Source organism: Meleagris gallopavo, chromosome 1 (genome assembly GCF_000146605.3).
Source record: "Meleagris gallopavo isolate NT-WF06-2002-E0010 breed Aviagen turkey brand Nicholas breeding stock chromosome 1, Turkey_5.1, whole genome shotgun sequence".
Lineage (NCBI taxonomy): Eukaryota > Metazoa > Chordata > Aves > Galliformes > Phasianidae > Meleagris > Meleagris gallopavo.
In genome coordinates, this window is record NC_015011.2 from 34,913,694 (window position 1) to 34,923,202 (window position 9,509).

The following is a 9,509-nucleotide window of genomic DNA, read 5'->3' on the forward strand; positions in this document are numbered from 1 at the left end:
TGTGCCCGCACGGCTGCGCGCTGCCGCGGGTCGTACTCTGCCAGCTGTCAAGCGCTGGGCCGCTGCTCCCGGCACACGGCCGCTCCGCTCCCCACAGCGCGTTGGGCCCCTTCTTTCGCTGCGGGCGCGGGAGGGATGGATGTGGAGGATCACAGAAGTCGAGAAGGGTTTCGGCACCGCTCTGCCTTAGTTGTCTGTCCGAGCCGTGGCTCTCTGGGATGCTCTCTCGGCTTCCCGGTCTCCGTGCCCTGCTCAGCATGAAAGCACAAGGGGAGGTGATCGTGAGGAGTGGTTAGGAATGCAGTTGGGCAGAGATGACACCGTGCTGTCTCTTAGCTTTTTCTTTTTTTCACTTAGTGTTAGTGACAAAGTGACATTTAGTGTACCGAGGAAGAAGCACAGATGTGTATTGTGTCTTGCTTTAATGGTGTTAGCGTTACAAGTCATTCTGCGTGATGACTCTCATTCAGTCCACACTGCTGGGTCTGCAGTACATTTGTATTTAGGGGAACATGGCTGCTTTAACAGTGGTTGGAACGAAGAAATATTCAGATCTACTGAATCCAGATTCAGATCTGCTTGCTTGTCTGGATCAGCAGAACTGCCAGCGAGGCTCTGTGTCTGTTTCCCTCAGTTTGCAAATGCATCCGAGCAGCACAGCCGTCCTGCGGGCGGTGTTGGAGCCTGCTTCAAGACAAATGTGCATTGGTATCAGTGTGAGTCACCAGTTCAGGTCCAAAAATATTCCCTGCATCATAAATGGAAAGTGATTAAGAACATTATTTCTTGACTGAGAAGTCCTGGGTTTATTTGCCTATGTATCAAGAATGCTTTGAAAATGCTTGTTGAAACAACGTTCCAGCAGTTGTATTTATATTTGGTTAAACAGCTTTTTGCTCACTTTCCAGTTTGGTGTCTTGTCTTGAATGCTGGTGGTTAGCTGTAGTCAAAATAAATTGTTCTCATTTCAATGCAGTTCCTACCGAGAAACTTAGAGCACTTTTTAATCATATAAAAAACTTTGGTTAAAGAGGAGTTGTGCAGTCTTTAATAGGCAGTCTGTGGAAGAATGCAGCTCTGTAAGAAGAGGAGAATTTCATAAACTGTAGGAAAATAGATGGCACTGGCAAAGGCAGGTTCAATGATGTGTCAGTATGAACTTCATTTGCCCCTTTCTTCATCTGCAGGGTTGATACTTCTTGTCTGCTACGTTGATGTGATTGCATTTCTTTCTTCTGTTAACTGGATGGGTATAAACAAATATACTCACTTGCTGTGGGAATGATTCCCTTTTAAATCTACCAATGCAGTAATAAATGTAATTGCTTGAAAGTTAGCAAGGTTATTTCTAGCAGTCACTGTGTACTACTACTTATAATAATTTACTTCTCAAGGATCAGCTTGAAAGTAGTGATATCAATGCTTAGTAGAGTTCTGATCCTGCTGTCAGCATTATTCACTTTTGTGACCCCTGAGTCTTACAGTTTCAGCAATACAGCTCTTTGAGTGATGTCTGAAATTCACTCCTCAGCAGAGAGGTTTACAAGACCGCTTTAATTGCCTGAACTGTTGTTTAAATTCCTTGTATTAAACTACAATTGAAATAATATTCAACATGGCTGTATTAGTTTTATTGCATTTATGTTTTTACAGTGATACAAAATAGAATGTCTGGTGAAAGTATGGTTACTGTGTTAGCGTAACACTTCATTTTGCAGCACACAGGGAGTGAAGCTGGCTGCTGCAGTTACCTCCTTCCACCTCCTGCTGCTTGTGCCCAAAATGCACAAGCATTTCCAAAAAACGCTGATGTTTAAACTCAAAAAGAAATGTATTAGAATCATCAAGCTGAGCTGTTGTGGCAAACTTAAGTGTAAAACGGGTTGGTACACAGGCGCGCTTTGCAGCATCAGCTATGGGTCATGACTGGACGTTCTGCCTTTCAGCCTGCCCCCTGTTCACTCCTTGTGCTGGGAGTGCCTGCCTATTGAGCTGAGCCAATGACAGCACGGGGCTTTTTCTGTGGGGTGCCCGGAGGAGTTGTGGATGCCCCATCTTTGAGGTGTTTGAAGTCAGGTTGGATGGGGCCCTGGGCAGCTGGATCTAGTGGATGGCGACCCTGCCCATGGCAGGAGGTTGGAACTGGATCGGTCCTTCCCAAACCATTCTAGGGTTCATTCTATGGCTTTTAACTGATGATGCCCTGGACTGGCAGCTTGTGAGGTTGGGAATGGATGTTTTGTGAAAGCGGTGGTGGGACACATGCGCTTGAGGGGAAGAGCAGGGCTGCCTGGGCCTTGACCTGTGGCCAGCACTATGGGACTTCAGCTGGGACCCATCCACTTTGTGTGAACGTGTTGCTGTCACGGACCATCTCCACCACAGGAGATTACAGTCAGTCCTGTTTGCTCCTAAGCCCTCGCTGCTGCTTTCTCCTGGGCACAGGCAGGTGCCTGCGCAGCGCTGGGCTGAGTTGCACCCAATGGGGGGTGCAGGGTGAGGACGAGACTGGTGCAGTGCTGCACAAATGGTGGTGAGGGGAGCAGGTTGCTTCTGATAACAGGGACACATTGTGCTGGCCTGGATCGTGCTTGATCCTGGCTGACTTTGGTGAGGTTGGGCTTAGGCTGAGCACGGAGGGTTCGGATGCATTGTTTGGTTGTGGTTTGTCGGCATACTTAAAACCTGAGATCCCTTAATCCGTGGCAGTGTGACTATGGTTTCAGTATGCACTTTGAAGGGATCTTAAGGGAAGAGTCTTGCTGTTTTGTATCCTAATGCCTTTTTTCTTTTTTCTTTTTCTATTTTCCTTGGTACCTATTGTTTAATTTAGTGATAGTTAATGGAAAAAATATGCTCCTGCTTATAACTCCTGTTCATCCGTCGGATTCTTGAGACAATGAATTTGTTGTGCATGTATTGAGCTTTGAAACATAAAAAAGGCTGAGAAAAGAAGATAGTTATCAGTGTGTGCTAAGAAACCTGCAGGATATTCTGCAGTAATAATTAAATTGAACAACAATAACAACAAACGATGAAAATGCTGAGGCTGACCTGAGACATAATGCTGTTAGCTTCAGACAGTTTCCCAGGAGGCAGCATGTGACTCTTCTGTTAAAGTAATGAGGCAATGCTTAGTGGTTTTCCAAATCTGTCTTAGGACTTCAGGGCTGTAACAGAAGTTTTGCTTAATGTTTCATGAAAGTTTTAGAGACTGTGTACCCCATCCTTTTGTCCCTGCTGCTCTGCCATAGCTTCCAGCGATCGATCCTTTGCAGCGCAGGAGCTGTTAGCAGCGCTGCCTGCCTGAGGCACACTGAGCAGCGCAGGGCAGCGATAGCTGTGCTTGCTTTCACTGGGCTGTCACCTCAGTGAACTTTCCCTGAAGCGGATGCCTGTGTCCTTCTGCAATTCCTGCTCTTGCAGGTCCCTACGAATGATCACCCCTGTTGACTGAATGGCAGTAACTGGGGAGCAGTGCCTGCTGGGAGAGGTTATCTACCTGTAGCTTTTCAGTCGCATTTTCTGAAACAGATTTAATGGATGTTGGTTTTGTCTGCTACTAAATAACATTGTTCTTAATCTAAGCCATTTGAGGAGCGATTGGCTGAAAACTGCAGTCCAGAGGTGTAATTCCATGCAGCATAGGCAGGTGTTTTTTTTAGTTGAGCAGAAGTGGTACAGGAGCAGGCATAACGTAGCAGGCTTTGCACTGTCCACTCTTACGCATCACTTTCTTTTTTTCTTTTTTTGTTGGTGTTGCCCCTTCTGTGTAATCAGTGCTATGTGTAAACTTTCATTTCAGACATGAACAGGTTATAATCTGGTGTGTAGTTGCTCCTCATCTAAGTATGTAAACATCTGTGTGTGTGTGTGTGTGTGTGTGTGTCCACGTCAAGCATTCTCCAGTATAGCACTCCCTTCAGATTCCTCTTCACTGCCTCAAGTCTGGGTGGCAGCAATCACAACAGCTGATTTAGTTCACTCTTTGTTAAAGCCCATCTTCCTGGAGCCATGTGATCTTCCAGAATTTCAGTCTTTCCCTCAGGCTTGAGATTGCTGTAATAAGAGAACTAGTAGCTTTTCTTCTGATGTTTATGCAATAAAATGTCATGATTATTGCATGTTTGAGATTGACTGTATGTATTATTTTCTAATTAGTGGAAGTGTTGTTGTGATCACTATTTCCTTTCCTTGTTTCTGAATCCTTTAGTTTCGTGTCGTATTTGTTCTCTTGAAATGCTTTCACATCCATCTGGAGGGCACTGAGGTTCTTGCTGTGTGAGCTGTGCTTACTGTGCCGCTCACTTTCAGGTGGCCAGGATAATCTCCAAACTTTTCACTTGGATCTCGGTTGACAAAGACTAATACCTGTGTTACAGAATGTGTTCCTCTTGTTACTGTAAGCAGAACATGGTTATGATGCATGCTGTTGCCACCTTGGCTGCAAAGCTTTAGCTTCCAGAGTCTGCCACAGTCAGCAGATCTGCCAGCTCCACTTGCAGAACCTCATTTCCTTCCTTTTGCTGTAAAGGTTCTCATCCAGTGCTGTTGGTTAAAATACCTCTGTACTGGTGGGTTATTGAACTGAGATTTTACCAAAGGTCCCAGAAGTGTGTTCTTACATCAAAGCTTCTCTTGGGTATTTCTTACTTTATAGCTTTTTTTGTGCATCTTTTCCATTCAGGCAGTTCTGATTCAGAAATCAGATATGAGATGTCTGTGAGGACAACTGGGCAATTGGCATATCTGAGAAAGTGAGAGAAGTTCTGGTCTGCACTCTGAAGAGACTGGGTTTCCGTTAGCACTTTGAGTCAGAGGATCAGACTTCTTTCCCTTGGCTTCCCTTCCTGATGATTTTGGTCCTGGCAGCGTTGAGATGCTGCTGTTGTCATTCCTATGGTGGTGACGGTTGCTGTAAACCACTGACCCGTTACTGTGTGCTGAGTCAGTAGTGAAAAGTTGCTTTAATTTCCTGCCTTTGCAAGGAGAAAATAGACCCTCTGTGCAGAATGCTGGTACCCGAATTCCTGTATTTCTGGTGGAAGGTGCAAAACGTCATCAGACAGGTCCACTGAATTCCTGCAACCACAAAGTGGTTCTTACCTGCTCGGATTTACCGTCACACATCAGGCAGTTGTCTTTCAGGCAGATCTTTGGACTGAGATATTACCTCGTGCATTAGTGTAACACCTAGTGCGATGTACAGCTGGGGACGTCGCAGTGTTACTGTAAGCCAGTCAGTAAAAATGATTGTGGTAACACTGTGTTTGTTGTCTGAGCATTGGAAAGATGAACAATATTAGATGGAAAATAGAAAAAGTTTTTATAAACTTCTGTTTATAAAATTCTGTATGGAATTTTTTTTTTTTATGTTGTAGCGTGTGGTAATGTATTTCTGAGACAGAATGTGTTGGTTTCATAATTTGTCAGATAGTTGGCAGGGCAGAGAGTTGACTTGTTTTGCTGTTCCTTAGCATATGATGCCATCTTTTCCCCAAGTGGAGATGTTGAAGCAGCAGCTTTACATGGGAAACTCCCACTATCTTCTGCAGAAAAAAACAAGCTCTGGCTTACATATAAGCTTTGAGTGAAAAATGAATGATCTAGTGCAAACTGTATTCCATTGTGATAGCAATGTCTCTTCTGCTGAGCTTTTCTGAGATGGCAACAGCAGCTTTTTACATACTTGTACAGCACAAACAGAGCTGACTGTGCAGCAGTTATCCTTCAGACGATGAAAATTTTCAGTCTATTTATGAGTATCAACAAACGCTGTGTGCATACTTTTGCCATGCGTTGAATGCTTCTATTTTCCTTTAATTTAGCTTAAAACTAGTAATGGAATTCCTGAGGTTTTGAAAGGAATAGCTCTTGGCAAGCCCAGGATTTTGAAACCAAAGGCAAATTAAGATACCAAGCAAACATGGGGAGGGCTGCTTCTCCAGGGACATTTGTTACGATTATTCTGACGTCTTGGAGACTGTTAGTTGGATTTGGTTTTTATACACACACACACATATCTATTTGTTTTTGTATAGGCATAGTACTGTTGTTTTGTTTAATAATTAAAAATAAAGATACTGAAACTTTGGTTAATCCTTGCTATCACCCAGGAGGGTTAGCCTTTTCAACCAACCATTAGAAGCAGAGGGTATAATGCTCTTCTTTGGCTTTTCCTTGTGTCCGATTGTGTTTTTCAGAAATTCAAGCACTGTTTAAAATGTGTAATTAGATGAACGATTTCATTTTAAATAAAATAACCTTTTCCTTTTAAATGACTGCAGTAATTGTAACAGGAATAGTTATCACAGACCAGACTCGTATTTACATTTTCCGAGAGTAGTTGTGCTTTTAGAAAGCATACAGCTAAGAGCTGCTTTAGTTTGGTGGGAGTAGAAGATAGGACATGTGGAAGGTTGCCAGGCTGCCAAGGTTTTGTCCCTCCTTGGGAACAAGAATCTTGCAGTGCTGCTTGCTGTAGGCATCTTCTGTCCTCCTGCTCCCTATAATCCCAACGTGTGCAGCATTTATGGGAAGCTTGTTCTTATCTCCTTGATTTAGCTTACCATGTTTCTTTGTGGAGTTTCGTGGCTCTGCGTGCCTTCATTCAGCCCTGCATTGCCTTGCAGTGCTTATTATCATAAACATTTTGAATGCCTCGGAGCTCATTATCATCTCTCTCTAACTTAACTCATTTGCTCTCTGCAGTGCTGCTGACAGCACTGTAATCCTCTGTCGCCCAGGGCAGTAGTTAGGGAGTTGCCCTCTTTTTTTTCCTTCTCCTTCAATCCGCAGTCAAATTTAATTCCTATCCTTCTTCCTTATCCAAACATCATCTCCCAAGATTACATTTTCTTTTTTTGTCTTAACAAACAAAGTTTAGGCCCGTATCTGTCATCTGGAGTACTTCAAGGGCCTCCTCCCTCCTCTCCTGAAATTCACATCTCTGCCATCTGTGTAAGGTGCAGCCAGTGAGATGTTTCAGTAGTCTGCCTGTCTGCTGGTTCCCCTCATCAGGTCTGTGTTAGTTGTCTTTGAGACTGAACAGTCTGCATCTTGTATTTCCACATCATACTCTCCCTTTGCCTTGCTGCTCGTGGTCTATTTCTTATGTACCATGGCATGCCCTTCACATGGCATACCTTCTGAGTATTATCATATGTAGTATGTGCTAATTCTGCTACAAGAGAAAATGATTACAGCTCTGCCTTTGGGTTATTAGAGTACCCTCCCATCGTGTCTCTGCTTATACAGATAAACTACACTTTTATCTACAGAAGCTAGAGGGGATGCATGCTCCTTTCTATTAAAAGTAAACGAATGAAAATGTACAGACCTATGACAATTACACTGCTGCATGTCTTCCAAATTTCATTCTCTTGTCTGATGGCTGTACTTTCTTAGTCTGCAGTAGGAAAGAAGCACGAGTGATGCGCTTTCAACTTTGCTGTGGGAGTACAGTGTCAGATTTTGTGGTCTTCATACATGATTTCAGTTAGTAAATATTCTTTGCTGCGTTTTAAAAATTTTATTGGGCAAGACAACTCTGTTGAAGTCTGGAGCTTTTCTTTTAATTCCATTTGTGTGTCATCTAACCTGCAGTAAACACAGTATTAAATACCGTTCTTATTGCAGAGCAAATGTTGATCTCAGCAGAAGCCAGCTTTTTTCTTATTTTTTTTTCTTTATTAATGAATAGGAGAAGCCACCTGACTCCTACATATTTTTTCATGTCTCATAGAAGATTGGATCACAAATGACTTGCGATTTCCCTATTGATTGTTTAGACTTTGCTTTCAATTATAATGATTACAATAGTTTAGCTACTTTAGCTTGCTGTACCTGTCTTTGCAAAGTTCTAGGATGATAGAATTAAATAGTCATGAATCACTTCTGAGTCATAGCAGCTGCCTTGTGTTTCCTTCTCCTTAAGACCACTGAGTAGCCTTCCAGGCCTTGAAAGCATGGGGTGTGTATTGCTCCTCAATTTGTACAGCAACAACTGTGAAAGAGCAGTGGCAGCTCTAGTGTTAATTTTATGAGGTGCACCCACATCAATGCCAAAATAAGCTGAAAGTTTTGCATCAGTCCATGCAGTATTTGCGTAGCAAGCTTGGAGATGGTCTTACTCCAAAACGATTAGCCCCTCCTTTAAGGTTCCTAAAAGCATTTAATTAGCAAATGTGTGAATGATGCTCTGTGTGAATGTGAATATCTCTCTTCTTATCTTCATTTACAGTATATGTTTTAGGCTATGGCATTGATTTTAGTGAGAAAGCATCCTCTTTATTTGCAGTTTGGCTGGGAAGAATGCCATTCCATTTATCTTTGTTAGAAAAAGGCATTTGGCTGGAACATTTTAGACCTCAAAAAGTAATGAACAAGCTAACATTATACTCAATGTTATCCAATAAATTGTTCTCTGAGCATTGAATTTTATAGTCAGGCTGGATGGACCTTTGTGCAACTTGGTCTGGAAGGAGGTGTCCCTGCCTACAGCAGGGGGTTGGAACTAGATGGTCTTAAAGGGCCTTTCCAAACCAAACCATTCTATAATTCTATGGTAATTATTCAGTATTATAATATTGTTAGGCCTATGTTTAGGGGTATCTTGAGTAATACATGCCAATCAGGCAGTCCTGCAACTCTTGATAATGCTTCATTCTTAAAAGCTGCTGGACTAGAAAAGAATGTTTACGGGAAGGGAAGAGGGGAATGTGCTACATAGACTTGAAACTATTTTCCTTTCACCCTGCCCCCACTCCTCCTTTTTCAGGTAGGCAGATAGATGGGTAAACCTTTCTTACCTAGTGCTTACATTCCCCCTCCTCCAAGTTCCAGAACCTGTTTTGAAAACAAAAGTGGGGAAAGCGATTTCTGCTTGTCTTTTAGGTCTTCAGTTCTGGAGCAATGTTTGTTTTGTCTTAGAGGCACAACACAGGCCAGAAACTTAGATAAGCTTCTAGTTTCTGTAAGACTCTTTGAGTGTAAGTATATATTATGGCTGTTATTTTCAGATACTTATGGCCACTTAGGATCTTGAAATATTTCTACTAGCAAAGGGCAACAAGCTGCCCTTCGAAATCTGAAGTTTTAGTTATTTATCTTGGATTTTCTGTGCCTACAGAGAATGTGGATCATCTGACCTTCACATATGTGTTTTCTTTTACTGTGACTTTCATCCATAAGTGTCAGTTTGTTTGCTTAATAAATATTTATTTCTTCCTGCATCAGACTTCCTTGTCCTGTCTAAGTTGATCCTGTAAAGCACAATTTCATGTGTCTGCAAAGTTGAAGTTTACTTCTCTTGAAGAGTTTGTATGTATTAAGTCACCTGTGATACAGTCATGTTTGTTAAATGGATGCAATTCACTTCAAGGGGTGTGTTTTAAAAAGTTTTATACGACAGTAAAACGTAGCTTAATATTGTTAATAACATAGAATTTAAAAACAAAAACACCTTTCTGAAGGTATGATTATGCTGATATTGTACACGTTTAACTTTT